The 16084-nt window shown below is 43.9% G+C and overlaps 1 protein-coding gene and 1 long non-coding RNA gene across 10 annotated transcripts in view; one reads left to right on the forward strand and one right to left on the reverse strand.

The window, feature by feature from the left end:
- The window catches only part of LOC138760954 (uncharacterized), a 129823-nt gene extending 127449 nt beyond the window's left edge, over positions 1–2374 (reverse strand). For all 3 annotated transcript variants that reach the window (XR_011355995.1, XR_011355996.1, XR_011355994.1), the window contains exon 1: positions 2171–2374. This is a non-coding gene — a long non-coding RNA (uncharacterized lncRNA). The remainder of the gene's footprint in view (positions 1–2170) is intronic.
- Positions 1–16084, forward strand: part of dtd1 (D-aminoacyl-tRNA deacylase 1) — a 208729-nt gene that overhangs the window by 51879 nt on the left and 140766 nt on the right. The gene's annotated exons all lie outside the window — the stretch shown is intronic.

Consider the following 16084-nt stretch of genomic DNA (forward strand, 5'->3'; position numbering starts at 1 on the left):
CAGTCCAACTGTTTCTGGATGGGAGAATGGGCTGATTGATAGCAGTGGTCACGAATGGTCAGTTTGGGCACAGATTTTTCTTGCAGCCATTTGACAGCCCTCTTACAAGCTCTGCCTGCATTCATAAGGAACAAAAGAAATATGAGCAGGAGTCGGCCATCCGGTCCATTGAGCCTGCTCTGTCATTCAATAATATCATGGCTGATCTGGCTGTGGACTCCGCTCCACTTATCTGCCTGTTTCCCATAACTCTTAACTCCCCTACTTTGTGCAGATTTGTCTGGCTATCTGTATTTTAAATATATGCAGTCAGACTCCACTGCTTTCTCGGGCAGAGAATTCTACAGATTCACTATTCTTTGGGAAAAGCAGTTCCTCCTATATCTCTGTCCTAAACATATTTTCTTGAATCTCGAGTGAAACACAATTGGTTACAGAAACTGTGATTGTAGTAAACACACTGAAATGCTGGAGGAACTCACTTGGTCTTTTTAACATCTATAGGAGACAAAGATACATTGTTGATGTTTCGGCCTGAGCCCTTCTTCAAGGAAAAATCAGAAAGTCTCAGAATTCAAACAATGGGGGAAGAATCCAGACCAACAAAAGGTATAAATTGGATAGAATAAGGGACAAGATAGAATTTATCACATCTGTAGGAAAGGAGACAGGGAAAGGGGAGATGAGGGGATTGGATGTAATATCTCCAAATTTGCAGACGACACTAAGCTAAGAGGGGCTGTGTGCACTGAAGAGGGGGTCAGGAAGCTCCAGTGTGATTTGGATAAATTGTGGGAATGGGCAGATACATGGCAAATGCTCTACAATGTGGATAAATGTGAGGTTATCCACTTTGGTAATACCAACCGGAGGGCAGATTACTATTTGAATGGCAATAGATTGGGAGATGGGGAAGTGCAGAGAGACCTAGGGGTTCTTGTGCACCTGTCACTGAAGGCGAGCATGCAGGTACAGCAGGTGGTTAAAAAGGCAAATGGTATGTTGGCCTTCATATCAAGAGGGTTTGAGTATAGGAATAAGGAGACCTTACTGCAGTTGTACAGAGCCTTGGTGAGACCACACCTGAAGTATTGTGTGCAGTTTTGGTCACCTTATCTGAGGGGATGTTCTTGCAATGGAGGGAGTGCAAAGGCAATTCACCAGGCTGATACCTGGAATGGCAGGAATAACTTATGAGGAAAGATTGCGCAATTTGGGATTGTACTCGCTGGAGTTTAGAAGATTGAGAGGGGATCTCATAGAGACATATAAAATTCTGGCAGGACTGGACAGAATGGATGTGGAAGGGATGTTTCCAATGGTGGGGGAGTCCCGAGCCCGGGGCCATGGTTCGAGGATAATGGGCAAACCATTTAGAACCGAGATGAGGAGGAATTTCTTTACCCAGAGGGTGGTGAATCTGTGGAATTCATTGCCACAGAGAACAATAGAAGCAGGTTCATTGAATATATTTAAGAGGGAATAAGATATATTTCTTCAGTATAAGGGAATTAGGGGTTACGGAGAGAAGGCAGGGACGGGGTACTGAACTTTAAGATCAGCCATGATCTCATTGAATGGCAGAGCAAGCTCGAAGGGCCGAATGACCTACTCCTGCTCCTATCTTCTATGTTTCTATGATGGGGAGAAGAAGGGGGTGGGGGGTATTTTAATGAAAGCCAGTGAAGTCGATATTAATGCCATCCGGTTGGAGGGTGCCCAGTCGGAAGATGAGTTGTTTTTCCAATTTACGGATGGTCTCAGGCTGGCAGTACATGAGACCATGGACAGACATGTCAGAAAGAGAGTGGGATGGAGAATTGAAATGGGTGGCCACTGGGAGATCGACAATATTACGCCGGACAGGGCCGAGGTGCTCAACAATGCGATTTCCCAGTCTGCGTCCAGTCTCTCCGATGTAGAGAATTCTGAGACTTTCTGATATATCCTGCTTCTGCCGTTTTCTGATTTTTTTTTTCCTTGAAGAAGGGCTCAGGCCTGAAATGTCAGCAATATATCTTTGTCTCATATAGATACAGAAAATACAGGCTGAGTTCCTCCAGCATTTCAGTGTGTTTACCTCAAATCTTGAGGATGTGTACCCTAGTTCTTGTCTCATGTATCAGTGGAAGGTATTCCACCTCTACTTATCTATTTCTTTCATACTCACTGGAATTTTTATGAAAGATTATTGACCCAGGCGACTCGATCTCTCCCCATAGACTGACCCCTCATCTTTGAATCAAACTAGGGATCTTCCTCTGCACCGCCTCCAAAGCCAGTGTGTCCTTTCTCAAGTCAATTCAGCACCATTTCTGTTATCGCTTTGTGGCAGATGTGCTCTGGAAGCTCTGTGATCGCAAGAAAGAGGTTGGAAATGAAAGGGTTAAACATATGTCATTGAAAATCGAACTTGACATCACAGTAACAGGCCCTTTGTCCCATGATGTCTGGACCTCCCATGATGCCCATTTTAAACCAAATCTCTGCTGCCTGCACATGATGCAGATCTCTCTGATCCCTCCATATTCTCGTGCCTATCTAGAAGTCTTCTAAAATGTGACTGTGTACTTGCTTCCACCACTACTCCTGGCAGCCAGGCTGCTACCACTCTCTGTGTAAAAAGAAGAAAAAAAAACCGGCCACATATATACCTCTTTTGATCTTTCCTCTCGCACCTTAAAAACCTCTACAGTGTTACCCTGGGAGAGAGGGTGGACTGTCAGAATCAAACCATCAATGTCTCTCATGATTTTATAAGCCACTGGTCCCCCCTCAGTCTTTGACACTCCAGGGAAAACAACCCATGTTTGTTCAACCTCTCCCCTGTTGCTCATACCCTCCACTTTGTGACTCCAGAAGGTAAGAATATTGGAGCATTTATACACTGGATATAACAATAAGCTCTCAAATCATACCATGCCCTCTAATCCATGCAGTATCCTGGTAAATCTGTTCTGTACCTTTTTCCAAAGCCTCCCCACTCTTTTGGAAAAAAGGGGCAACCAGAGTTGTTCCCGGTTTTCAAAGTGGAGCCCGATCAAGGTTTCATTGTTCTGGCTGCTGAAATGGAGCCAAATTCTTGGCAGACCTGCACGTTCGTTCTGTGTACAGTGCACACAGCTTTTTCACACTTGCATTGAATTTACAGCAGAAAAACAGGTCTGTGCCAGTGCACCTGCTCTGCACGAGACTTCGACCCAGCCTCAACCCTGGGGGGGCGGTCACTGCACCTTTCTTTCTCACACATTTATCTAGCTTCATCTTAAAGAAAGGGCCTACATGGATGATGGAGCTAAGACCTGTTAGCTTTTTCATTCAGTCTGTTTGCTGCCTTTGTTCAATAAGGATCTAAATATCCCCACCATTCTACACAACAGGCCACAAAGATCTGCTGTTGGTCCAGTGGTTTTGGCCTTCACAGTTCCCAAGGAATAACATGAACTTTTATATTGTTTTAGAAGGAGGCCATCTCAGCCCTTCTCTCACAGAGGAAATGTTTCAAAACACTCATTTCCCCCCCCCCCCCCACCATGCTATACTCTTCCAACATTCCCATCAATTCCCTTCAGATTCTCCCATCTACCTGCATGCTGAGAGCAACTTACAGTGGCCAGTTAACCTACCAACCCGCATGTCTTTGCGATGGAAACTGGAGCACTCAAGAGAAAAACCCAGATAATCAGAGAGAGAGAGAGCGAGCAAACTCCACACAGACAATACTGGGGGCTCAGGATTGAACCCGGGTCACTGCAGCTGTCGGGCTACAGCTTCATAAGCTGTGATGGAAGATGAGCACCTCAAATTTACTGTCACATAGCCAGTACAGTGAGAATGTTTTTGTCCAGCTGATCAACCCATGTACAGTGCAGTATCGGAGGAACTTGGCGGGTCAAGCATCCTCAATGAGAGAAAAAGAATGGTCGACATTTCGAGTTAAAGCTTTTTAACATGACTGGGGAAATGTAGTAGAGAAGTTGGGTAAAGAGGGCAGGTTGGGAAGGGTGAGGCAGGGAGAGGTGAAACATGATGGAGAGAGGCAGTAGACTGGCAGACGCCAGACCAAGGGAGAGAAGGGCAGGTCAAACCAAGGGGTCAGGTGAGTCATCCAGGGTGGAGTTGGGTGATTAGAGACAATGGCTGGAATCTGGGAGGAGAAATGTTGGATGAAGAGAGACCAGATGAAACTGAAGGGGAAGGAAAGAAGAATCCAATGGGGAATGTGGGGGGAATGAGAATGGGTGGGAAGGGGGACAAAGCAGGTGATGAAATACAAAAGTCTGCAGATGCTGTGATTGTAGTCAAAATACAGAAATGCTGGAGAAACTCAGCTGTTCTAGCAGTGTCCATAGGAGGTAAAGATATATTGATACCTTGAGGAAGGGCTAAGGCCTGAAGCGTCACTAATATATCTTTGCCTCCTGTGGATGCTGTGAGACCAGCTGAGTTCATCCAGTATTTTTGTGACAAAGAAGGGAGAAAGAGCCGAAGAGGTATAGAAAAGGTGAGAGGGAACCCGAATCTTATTTGAGATCCCTTTCAACTTATTTGTGTGAGATCCGTTCAGGAGTGTGATAATGGCAGGAAAGAAACATTCTAGCCTGCTGTTAAATATTGGCCCAAGGACTCTGCAGTAACCATTCCTCTCCCTGCCTCAGCCTGAGTCCAGGTTTGGTCATGAGTGTGAACATGGTGTCATCGTGTTGGCCTCCAACCGGATTAAGTAGTTGATGTCACCACAGTTCATAAGAAGGTGAAGATCAGTCCTGTCAATATCCGGGAGTTACAAGTTAATTGAATACAATTATCCTCTGATGTGCCATGAATGCATAATCAGATCCTGTATCAAGCCAAGCTCCTTGTCAGTGCCAAGGACGTGGGAAAAGAAGTTCTTTACTGGTAAAGAATTTCAGACAGATAAAATATAGCTACTAATTGTCCCTGAGACAAACCATTTTGAACATTGAAGACCATAAGACATTAGAGTGGAATTAGGCCATTCAGCCCATTGAGTCCATCTGCCATTCCATCATTGTTGACTTACTATCCTTTTCATCCCATTCTCCAATCTTCTGTCCATAACCCTTGATTTCCTTCCTGATAAGGAACTTGTCTTTCCTAAATATACCCAATGACTTGGCCTCCACAGCCGTCCACGGCAACATATTCCACAGATTCACCACTCTCTTGGTAACCAAGTTCCTCCTCATCTATGTTCGAAACGGACTTTTATTTGTATTCTGAGGCTGTGCCCTCTGGTCCCGCACCCTCCCACCATAGGAAACATCCTCTCCATGTCGACTCCATCCAGGCCTTTCAGTATTCAGTAATTTTTCTCATTAAAGAGTCTCCAATGGGAAACATTTACTCTTTTTTTCCCCCTCTTACAGATGCTGCCTGAGTTGCTGAGTATTTTCTGCTTTTATTTTAGACATGGAGCACCAGAAGTTGTTTGATTTCAAAGTTGTTTTGAAAACTGGCCTGAGTGTGACGTTTAGTGTTCTGAGACTTGTTCTGTGACATTATTTGAAATGAGGATTGTGCTCTGTCATGGTCATTTCTTTCTCTTTTTGTGCCCTTGCCATTCTGTGCTGGTTGCGAAGCTGCCCCCAAAGAGATTCACCAGCCACAGTGGTGGGATGAGGGCGTCGGCTTGTCACAAGTTCGATCCAAATTCCTTAGAGTTGAGAAGATCGAGGAGCAATTTTAGTGAAGCATGCAAGATTTGAAGGGATCCAACTCCCATCTTTCTCTTGATCTCTGTAAACCTGGTTTCGCACTTTCATTCTGGAGATCATAGTACATCTTGGTGTGCTCCCCAGCCAATTTGTTTGTTCCATTTCACTAATTTCAGGTGGGGTCAAACTTGGCCTTCATCTTTCTCTTAGGAATGATCTCAGCTGGAGAAATGCTACTTAGTATTTATTTCTTAATTGTTCAAAAGACACAAGAGTCCACGTAACACTCATTAATAGACCTTATTCCTTTGTCATAGCATGAATTAAATATTTTGTTACCCACACTCATAGGCAGCAAAACCTTTTTACATAATGTTGTTCTTAATCATATACCTGTGTTTTTTTCCCAATGCACTCATTTATTTCTTGCCATATTCTAATCATATGTATTAATACAGGGTTAAATGTCTTTTTTTGTTATTTATTTTGACTTTAAAAAAAAATTCCTAACTGTGTAATAGTTTTCCTTTCTTCAAAGTGAAAGAGCTGCTGTGTTTCTGGATGTAAAAAGTGAAACTGTTGCTTATCAGATAATAATTTGGGTGGCATGGTTAATGCAGCGGTTAGTATAATGCTGTTACACACCAGCGATAGGGATCAGGGTTCAAATCCCTCACTGTCTGTAAGGAGTTTGTATGTTCTCCCTATTTCTGCATGGATTTTCCCTGGGGGCCCCAGTTTCCTCCACCTTTCAAAACGTACTGAGGGTTGTAGGTTAATTGGATATAATTGGGCGGCACGGGTTCGTGGCCCGAAGGGACCTGTCCCTGTTACTCTGCTGTATGTCTTATTTTGACACTTTCTGTTTCTGTAGAAACAAATTCCAATAAATGGTAGCAAAAGAGATCTGCCTGCTGTATTAAGCAACATGCGCTGTATCTGCTTGCACTAAACTGTTTTCTGGGATACCCAAACACAAAAATAGTGTGAGGTTCTTGTCGTGTTTTGGGAGATTACTTCATGTGCAATATTTTCTTTATCTTTTTTGGATCAGCTTTGTTTCTAATCCAGATCAATTCTGGTCACCAAACATTCACTCAGTTCAGATATTTTGGTGTCCATATGGACAGAGCTGCAGGCTGTGTCTCCCTTCCTGCTTGCTTGAATCCAGTGGACTTGAGGGGAGGGCAGCACGACCCCTGTGTACATGCAAAGGTACAGCCCAAGTGAAATCCCCAACTAGATGAACAATGAAATCTGGAACCTGCTGAGAGACAGATCACAGTCATTTAAGTCTGGAGATCCAGATCACTACAGAAGGGGAAGGTCTGACCTGCGAAAAACTATCTCCCGGGAAAACTGGAAATTCCGGATGAAAATGGAAACAATGAGGGATATCTGACAGCTGTGGCAAGGCCTAAATGACATAACCCACTACAAATTTCCTCATCTTCAGACCACAATCAGTGAAGATTGGTAAGAACTTCTCCTCCACCATCTCCATCAGTACTGGAGGATCACAGAGTTTTGTGTTCTTAGGCCCCGCTCTACTCACTTTACACCTACAACTGTGTGGCTTGGTCCAACAATAACACCATCTACAAATTTACTGGTGATGCCACAGCAGTGGGTTATATAAAGGAAGGGGATGATGAGTCAGCATAAAGGAGGGAGATTGAAAACTTGGCTGAATTGTGCACCAACAACAACCTCGCACTCAATGTCACCAAAATCAAGGAGCTGATTGTTAACTTCAGGAAGGGAAAACCAGAGGTATACAATCCAGTGATGATTGAGGCATCAGAGGTCAAGAGGGTGAGCAAATTTAAGTTCTTGGGAGTCACTATCTCACAGGATCTTTCCTGGACCCAACACACTAATGACTTCTCAAAGAAGGCATGTCAGTGCCTCTACTTCCTCAAGCGTTGCAGTGGTTTGGAATGACATTAGAAACTCTGGCAAATTTCCACAGATGAGTGGTGGAAAGTGTACTGACCAGCTGCATCACAATCTGGTATGGGGACACCAATATACCTGAGTGTAAATCCCTCCAAAAGGTAGTGGACACAGCTCAGGAAATCACAGGCAAAACCCTCCCAACATTGAGAACATTTACAGGGAAATCTTCCATCGGAGAGCAGCAGCAATCATCAACGATCCACACCACCCAGGGCAAACTCTGTTCTCACTGCTGCCATCAGGAAAGAGGTCTAGGTGCCACAAGACTCGCACCAGCAGGTTCAGAAACAGCTGCTACCCCTCCACCATCAGACTCCTCAACAACAAACTCCATCAGGGACTCATTTAAGGACTCTTACTTGTACACTTTATTGATTTTTAAATTCTCTCTCCATTGCATAGTTAGTTTGTTTACATTTCTTTATCTGTTTACATTTATTTGTTAAATCATGAGAGACATAGATAGGTAGAGAGTCAGCATCTTTTTCCCTAAATGGGAGTAGCAAATACCAGAGGACATCTGCCCAGAGTGAAGGAAGGAAAGTTTAGGGGAGAGATCAGGGGTAAGATTTTACAGAGTTGTGGCTGCCTGGAATGCCTTGTCAGGGGTGATGGGAGAGACGGGCATCTAAAAGACTCTTAAACAGGCACATTGATGAAAGGAAAATAGAGGGTTATGAGGACAGGAGGGTTTAGTTCTTTTTAGTTGGTGTATATGGGTTGGCACAACATTGTGGGCCAAAGGGCCTGTACCATGCTGTAATGTTTTATGTAGACTTTGAGAAAGGAAATCCAGAGGTGTATGATCCAGTGATCATTGGTGGATCAGAGGTGTAGGGGGTGAGCAACTTTAAATTCCTAGGGGGTCACTATCTCAGAGGATCTATCCTCTACCCAACACACTTATGCCTTTGCGAAGATAGTACAATAGCGCCTCTACTTCCTCAGGAATACTCAGAGATTCGGATGCCATCAGAAACCTTGGCAAACTTATACAGATGTGTAGTGGAAAGTGTTCTGACCGGTTGCCTCGTGGCCTGGAATGGAGGTACCAATACCTCTGAGCGGCAAAACCCTCCCCACATGGAACTTCACCGCCGTTGAGCAGTGGCAATTATTAAGGATCCACACCACTCAGCATGTTTTGTTCTCGCTGCTGCCATCAGGAAAGAGGTTCAGGTTCCACAGGATGCGCACCTCCAGGTTCAGGAACAGTTGGCTGCCCCTGAACCATCAAACTCCTGAACAACAGACTCATTCAGAGACTCACTTAAGGGCTCATACTTTGCTCATTTTTTAATGACTGAATATTTATATTTTTGTATTTGCACTGTCAGTTTGTTTACATTTCTTTCTTTTGTTTAATTTCTTTCTTCCTGAGTACAGTTTACAATTCCTGGTAATTAAAAAACTTTTGCCTGGCCCACAGAAAAATAATCTCAGGGTTGTATATGATGGCATGTATGTACTTGGACAATAAATTTGAACTTTGGCTTTTATCTTAACCACTTACTTCTGCTGTTATGCTTCGATTAAGTATGGGTATCCTAATAACAGCAGAAAATGTCCCTTTGCTTGTTTGGAATTTTCTTTTGGAGGTTGGTGTAGAATATTCCCATTGGCAAAAGGTGCATCAGTGTGGACAGAAAGTGGTGGTCAATAACAGAAGGCCATCTGCCTTTGTATAGCCTCTGTCAAAGTTGAAATGTATCCGCTCTTCTCCCATAGACTGCATCGCAATGACTGCGCTGAAAGAATAAATAATTGGCGCCAAAGTGCCTTGGGACATCCTAAGGGTGAAATATAACTGGAAGTTCTCCACTGAAACTAGTACATGGCTATCCATTTCGAATCAAAAATGATAATACTAATAATTAGTATATTGTCATGCACATAGTACACTGCACATACAGTGCCCTCCATAATGTTTGGGACAAAGATTTTTTTTCCTGTATTTGCACATGTACTGGTGAGCTCAGTTATTGCAAAGGGACTGGTAGGCCCTGATGATGACAGAGGAATTCTCATAATAATGAAGGAATACCCAAATGCCTCTCTGACAGATCAGAAACACTCTTTTGGAGGCAGGTGTGGATGGATCAACGACTATTGTCTGGATGATAGGGGTTTTACCATACATTTTTCAATCAGTGAATTCAGGGAAGTGGCACAGAGGAGGTGATGAGGCCTGGTACAGATCGGTTATCATGGATAATGAATCAGGCTTGAGACACCGGGTGATCTACTATAGATTTCGGGTTCTTTGCCTGTAAGAAAAAATCATCCCGAAACTGATTTATTGTTTGTTTGATTGTGTTACTTTATAGTATTAAATGGACTTTGAAATATACAGTGCCCTCCATAATGTTTGAGATGGACACTTTTTTCCTTTATTTGCCCCTGTGCTCAACAGATTCAAATTTGTAATTAAACAATTCACACGATATTCAAGTGCACATTCCAGATTTTATTTAAGGTTATTTGTATATATTTTGGTTTGACTGTGTAGAAATTGCAGCACTTTCATGAACAGAAATACAGAGGCTACACTGCAAGGTGCAAACTCCTAGTTAAAAACAGGAACAGGATGGCCAGATTACAGTTTGCCAAGAAGTACTATATTTAAAAGAGCCTGCAGAATTCTAGAAAAAGGCCTTGTGGATTGATGAGACTAAGATGAACCTGTATCATAGTGATGGCAAGAGCAAAGTGTGGAGGCGTAAAGGAACTGCCCAAGATCTAAAGCATACCACCTCATCTGTGAAACATGGTGGTGGGGGTGTTATGGCCTGGCCATGTATGGCTGCCACAGGTACTGGTGCACTTATCTTCATTGAAGACTTAACTGTGGGTGGCAGTAGTAAAATGAATTCTGAGGTGTATAGAAACATCTGCTTAAGTTTCGAGCAAATGCCTTCAAACTCATTGGATGGCACCACATCAAGACAATGATCCCAAAAATACTGCTAAAGTAATAAAGGAATAAACTTCTGTGTGCTGAAGAGAAAATATAAAGGGACAAGTCTCTGAAACAAGTAGGAGCTGAAGATGGCTACAGTAGAGGTCTGGCAGAGAAGTTACTCAGCACCTGGTGATGTCCATGAATAACAGACGCAAATATTATGCTGCTCTGAAATGATTAGACTATGTTTAAAAGTTCTGTAATTTCTACATGGTCAAACCAAAATGTATATAAATACCCTTGAATAAAATCTGGAATATGCACGTAATCAAATGTGAATTGTTTGATTACAAATTTAAAACTGAAGCACAGGGGCAAATAAAGGAAAAAAATGTGTCTATGTCAGAAATGTTATGGAGGGCACTGTATGCACTGAAATTCTGTGTTGCTGCAGCTAAACAGGTATTTGTAAAACAAAAAATGCAGTACGCCCTGTAGTAAACTTAATTGAATGAAAGAAGCAAGAGAGATAATAAATATTCAGTGATTTTAGAAAAAAAAGTGATATGTAATCATGCAAACAGCTCTCTTGTGGTGTTAGAGCAGTCCCTGCTGAGTGTGAAAAGGGAGGTTCAAGAAAGCTGTTGGAAAGAAATTGTTCTTTTCAGCCTTCTGTACTTCCTGCCCAAAGGTAGCAGTGAGAAGAGGTTGTGACCAGATTGATGGGGGTCCTTTATGATGTTGACTGCCTTCTTGAGGCAGCGCCTCACATAGATGTTGACAATGGATGGAAGATCGGAGCCTGTAATGGACCTACTTTTTGCTACCTTCTGCGGTCTTTTGTGTTCCTGGACATATGACTTTCCAAACCAGGCTGTGATGCAGCCGGTCAGTATATTTTCTGCAGTGCATCAGTAGAAGTTTGATAGAGTATTTGATGACATGTCAGATCTCCTCACTTTGCTTCACAAGCAGAGGTGCTGGTGTGCCTTCTTCACAGGTGTCTCGATGTGCTGGCTTCAGGAAATGTCTTCTGAAATATGGACTCCCGGGAAACTGAAGGTACTAACCCTCTCCACCTCTCATCAATGCAGCTGGGTGTATGGTTCCTCGACCTCGCCTTCCTAGAATCAATGATAGGTTCCTTGGTCTTGGTGAAGTTGAGAGCAAGATTTTTGTTCTGGCAACACTCAACTTGATTTTCAATCTCCTTCCTCTGTTCCGAATCGTCATTTCCAGTCATTCAGCCAACAACAATGGTGTCATCAGTGAATGCGTAGATCGAGCTGGAGTTGTACTTGTCTATGTAGTCATGTGTGTACAGGGAGGAGGCCTGGGACTAAGGAAGCAGCTTTGGGGTGGCCCCTGTTGGTGATCAGTAAGGAGGAGGTAATGTTGCCGATCTGCACTGATTAGAGTCTGCTGATAAGGAAGTTGGTGACCACTGTGACAGGTTTATTCAGATGTTCTGCCAATTCCTGGAATGCTGCCTTGTTCACAGACTCCAGAGAATTACAAAGCCACTCTTCTGCCTCCCCAGGCCATCTCTATCCAGTCTACACCGCTCTTCCACTCTCCCACCACCCCTGACCATCACTGTCCAGATTTCACAACTTGTGGAGTGCTCTTCAGCATCTGTCTTTGTGCAGGAAGGAGTAGCACAGTCATGGGTCCAAATTTCCACAGAGCAGGCATGGGGTGGAGTGGTCATATCCGTGATAGTGGTGTAACAGCGGTTGAAATTGTTTAATCCCTGGTGTGGCAGTGGTTGAGAGTGTCAATCCTTGATGTAGCAGTAATCTAGAGCAGTTATTTTCAACAGAATTTTGGTTATGGCTCCCCTTAGGACTCTGCTCAATGTTTATGGGCACCCTTCCCTGTGAAGAAGTCACTTTAGTTGGTTTCTTCCGTTCTAACAATTTTTTTTACAAAATGTTATATTTTATAACTTTGTCTGTAGCCTGCCCTCTCCCCCCACCCCCCTTAAATGTGCTAGGCCCCCTTTGAGAATGGCTGGCCTTGAGTGCTCGATTCCCTTGTGTAGCAGTGGTTGAATGTTTTCAATCCTTGGGATGGCAGCAGTCATGAGTGTTTGATCCCCCAGTGTAGCAGTGGTTGATAGTGTTCAATCCCTGGTGTAGCAGTGGTCGAGAACGATTGGTTCCGATGTTGCAGTGGTCATGAGAGTTCGATCCCCTGATTCAACTTAAAGTTTCTTGTCGTCTGATTGTACGTATACAACCCAACGAAATAGCGTATCTCTGGACCATAGTCCACAGATGCACAGTACATCCTACACACAAACAGCCTATATATACATCGCAAAACTAAATAAATAAATATAAAAATAATTTACGGGCTTCTCAGGTTCTCACCACTTGGGGGAAGAAGCTGTTTCTCAGCCGAGCAGTCCAAATTTTAATCTCCTGTACCTCCTTCTTGCAGGTAGTGTCTCAAAGATACTGAGGACTCAATGATTCTCTCTGTCAGCTTGAAGTGCTGCTCCCTTAGATGTCATTGATAGAAGGGAAGGGAGACCCCAATGATCTTCTCAGCAGATATAATCACCCATCATATCGACCTATGATCTGATGCTTTGAAGCTACCATTCCACACTATGATGTAGCCAGCCAGGACCTCTCTTTTGTGTTCTTGTAGAATTTTTTAAGGATGGTGGCCAGTGGCATTGCTCTCTTCAACCTCCTTAGGAAGTGCTGCTGTCCCTTCCTGACTAATAAGGAGGTGTTGTTGGTCCAGGATAGGTCATCTTTTAAATGGATACCAAGGGACTTTGTGCTTCCCACTCTCTCCATGATGAAACCATCCTCCTGAAGTCCACAATCATGTCCTTTGTCTTTTCCACATTGAGACTTGGATTGTTGCTCCTGCACCATTGTACAAGTCTTTCTGTAAGCCGACTCATCATTGTAGCGAAACAAGAAAACCGTAGACGCTGTGATTATGGTAAAAGCATACAAAAATGCTGGAGGAGCTCGGCAGGTCTTGAGGCACCCATTGGAGGTAAAGATGTATAACCAAAATTCTGGGCCTGAGCCTTTCTTCGAGGTGTGAGTAAAAAGCAGGCAGGTGCCTGAATGAGAAGGCTGGGGAGAAGGGAGAATGGGGAAGGGCAGGACTACGGAACCACAGAGAAAATGTGTGAATTGGATATAAATGGGATGCAGGAGAGAGCTAAGGTGAGAATTGACCAGGGGAGAGGGAAAGGAAGAGAGAGAGAGCTAGAGGAAAGGAGATATAGAGAAAAATGGGGGGGGGGGGGGGGGTTTGAGGGGTAATGGAAACTGAAGGTCAATGTTAATGCCATCCAGTTGGATGGTGCCCAGATGGAATATGAGGTGTTTTTCCTCCAATTTGCAGGTAGACTCAGTATGAGATCATGGACAGACAGGAAAGCAAATGAATGGGGCTGGGAATTGAAATGGGAGGGCACTGGAGATCCCTGCTATTGCGGTGGACAGAGCCGAAGTGTTCAAAGAAGTGATCTCCCAATCTGTGTCCAATTCCTCTGACGTAGAGAAGAATGGGAGCACCAGATGCAGTAGATGACCCATGCAGACTCACAGGTGAAGTGCTACTTCACTTAGAAGGATGGTTTGGGGTCCTGAGTGGTGGTGAGGGGGGAGGTGTGGGTACAAGTGGAGTATCTCCTGCAATCACAGAGTAGATGCCAAGGGGGTGATTAGTGGGAAGGGATGAGGGAGTCACGGAGGGAACATTCTTGCGGAAGGAGGAATGATGATGTGTTGGGTGGTGGAATCACATAGTAGTTGGTGGATATGATGGTGTGTTATATGTTGGATGTGAAGGCTGGTGGGGTGGTAGGTGATGACAAGGGGAATCCTGTTCTTATTGCGCAAGGTGGCAGAGGAGGACAGGACAGGTATGCAGGTGATGGAGGATATGCAGGTGATGGCTGAGTTGATGGTGGTAAAGGGGAATGGATGTTGTTTGAAGAAGGAGGACATCTCTGATGATTTGGCATGGAAGACCTTGTTCTGGGAGCAGATGTGATGGAGAATGGAATCCTTATGGGGGATAGGGTGTAGTTGAGGTAGCTGTGGGAGTTGGTGGGTTTGTAGAAGAGGTAGAACTGGGCAGTACGGGATTGGGAAGCAACGAGCTTGGAGTCCACATGAGGTAGATAACCAGAAGCAATGACTTCAGAGATGGTGTGGTTTGATGAGTTTTGGTGGAGTCCTGTTGGAGGGGTTAGTCGGCGGAGGTGTCTAAGGGCTGTTGTCTGGCTTCAGCCGGATAGAGGTCACTGCACAGCCCATACTCATCTGCCATTTGATGCTGAGGATGGGATTATTGCAGAGAGAGTGGAGGGCAAGCGTTCCAAGGCGGTAAGATTGGAATGGGTGCAGGGGAGTGGTGAAATTGAGACAGTTGATGTTTTGGTGCATTTGGAAATATAAAGGTTCAGAATTTGCTGCAAAAACAGATGATATTGTGGTTATCAAAAAATCTGCTGGAGGAATGCAGGGGCTGGAGCAGCATGAAGAATGGTTGATGTTTCAGGCTGGAACTCTTCATCAGCACTTAACAGAAGCCACAGAGGGGGAGCCGTGAGGGCAGGACTCTCTGAGGATGAAGACTTCTTCAAAATTGGAGGAAGTGCAGTCGATAATAAACTGTTGACAATGAGGAGACTTCAGTTGTTGGGAATCTAGAGTGACAAGAAATCTGCTGGGGAAAAAAGAATAGCCATCGTTTCAGGCTGGATCCCTTCATCAGAACAGCCTCCAGTATTTTGGGTAGGCTGCATGTCAAAAGATGAGACATGTTTGTTTTTCTGAGATGATGCTGCGAGGTTGAGATACAAATAGCAGAGGATTTAAAGTTTCCAGTTGAATACTCCACGGAATGAGTCTGCTCTCTGATCTTTCTCCTTTGCTGCTTTCATCAAGTTGGATTTCTCTTTGTTCCCTGAGGGAGAGTCTGCTTTTTATTGCTGTCCTTCTGATCAGGGTCCTGCTCACAATTATTGCCGGGCTATCATTTTAATCTGGGGTTTGTGTAATATTTGTAACACAGGAAAAAATAGGCTGCGTCTTGGACAGTCTTGAAACTGAATGGTTGAAATTAATGCTGTAATGATTTCACAGTTCTGTTCTCTTTGAACTTCTGTTAACAATAACAAGATAAATTTGGGTCTTGAGACATCAAAGTTTCTTTCTTAGTTGAAACTACATGTGAAAAAGTGCATATTCACCCCATAGTTTAAGAACATAAGAAATCAAAGAAGGAGAAGGCCATTTGGCCCCTCTGGACTATTCTGATATTCTATTTGCTCCTGTCCCCTATCTTACCTTAATCAGTGACCTAATCCTAAACTCCCAATTCAACCTCTAACTGCCATTCTTTCTCTGCTCCCAACCTTCCCAAAACCCTGGTCAATTTCCATCCCAGGAGGCATGTATCCAAGGTTATGGCCATGTGTGCCCATGAAATATAAAATGGTGGGCCTGTGATTGGAATGAGCATCTCACCATAATGACCATCTGACAGTCATCTTGAAGGA

The sequence above is a fragment of the Narcine bancroftii genome, chromosome 4 (genome assembly GCF_036971445.1).
Source record: "Narcine bancroftii isolate sNarBan1 chromosome 4, sNarBan1.hap1, whole genome shotgun sequence".
Taxonomy (NCBI): domain Eukaryota; kingdom Metazoa; phylum Chordata; class Chondrichthyes; order Torpediniformes; family Narcinidae; genus Narcine; species Narcine bancroftii.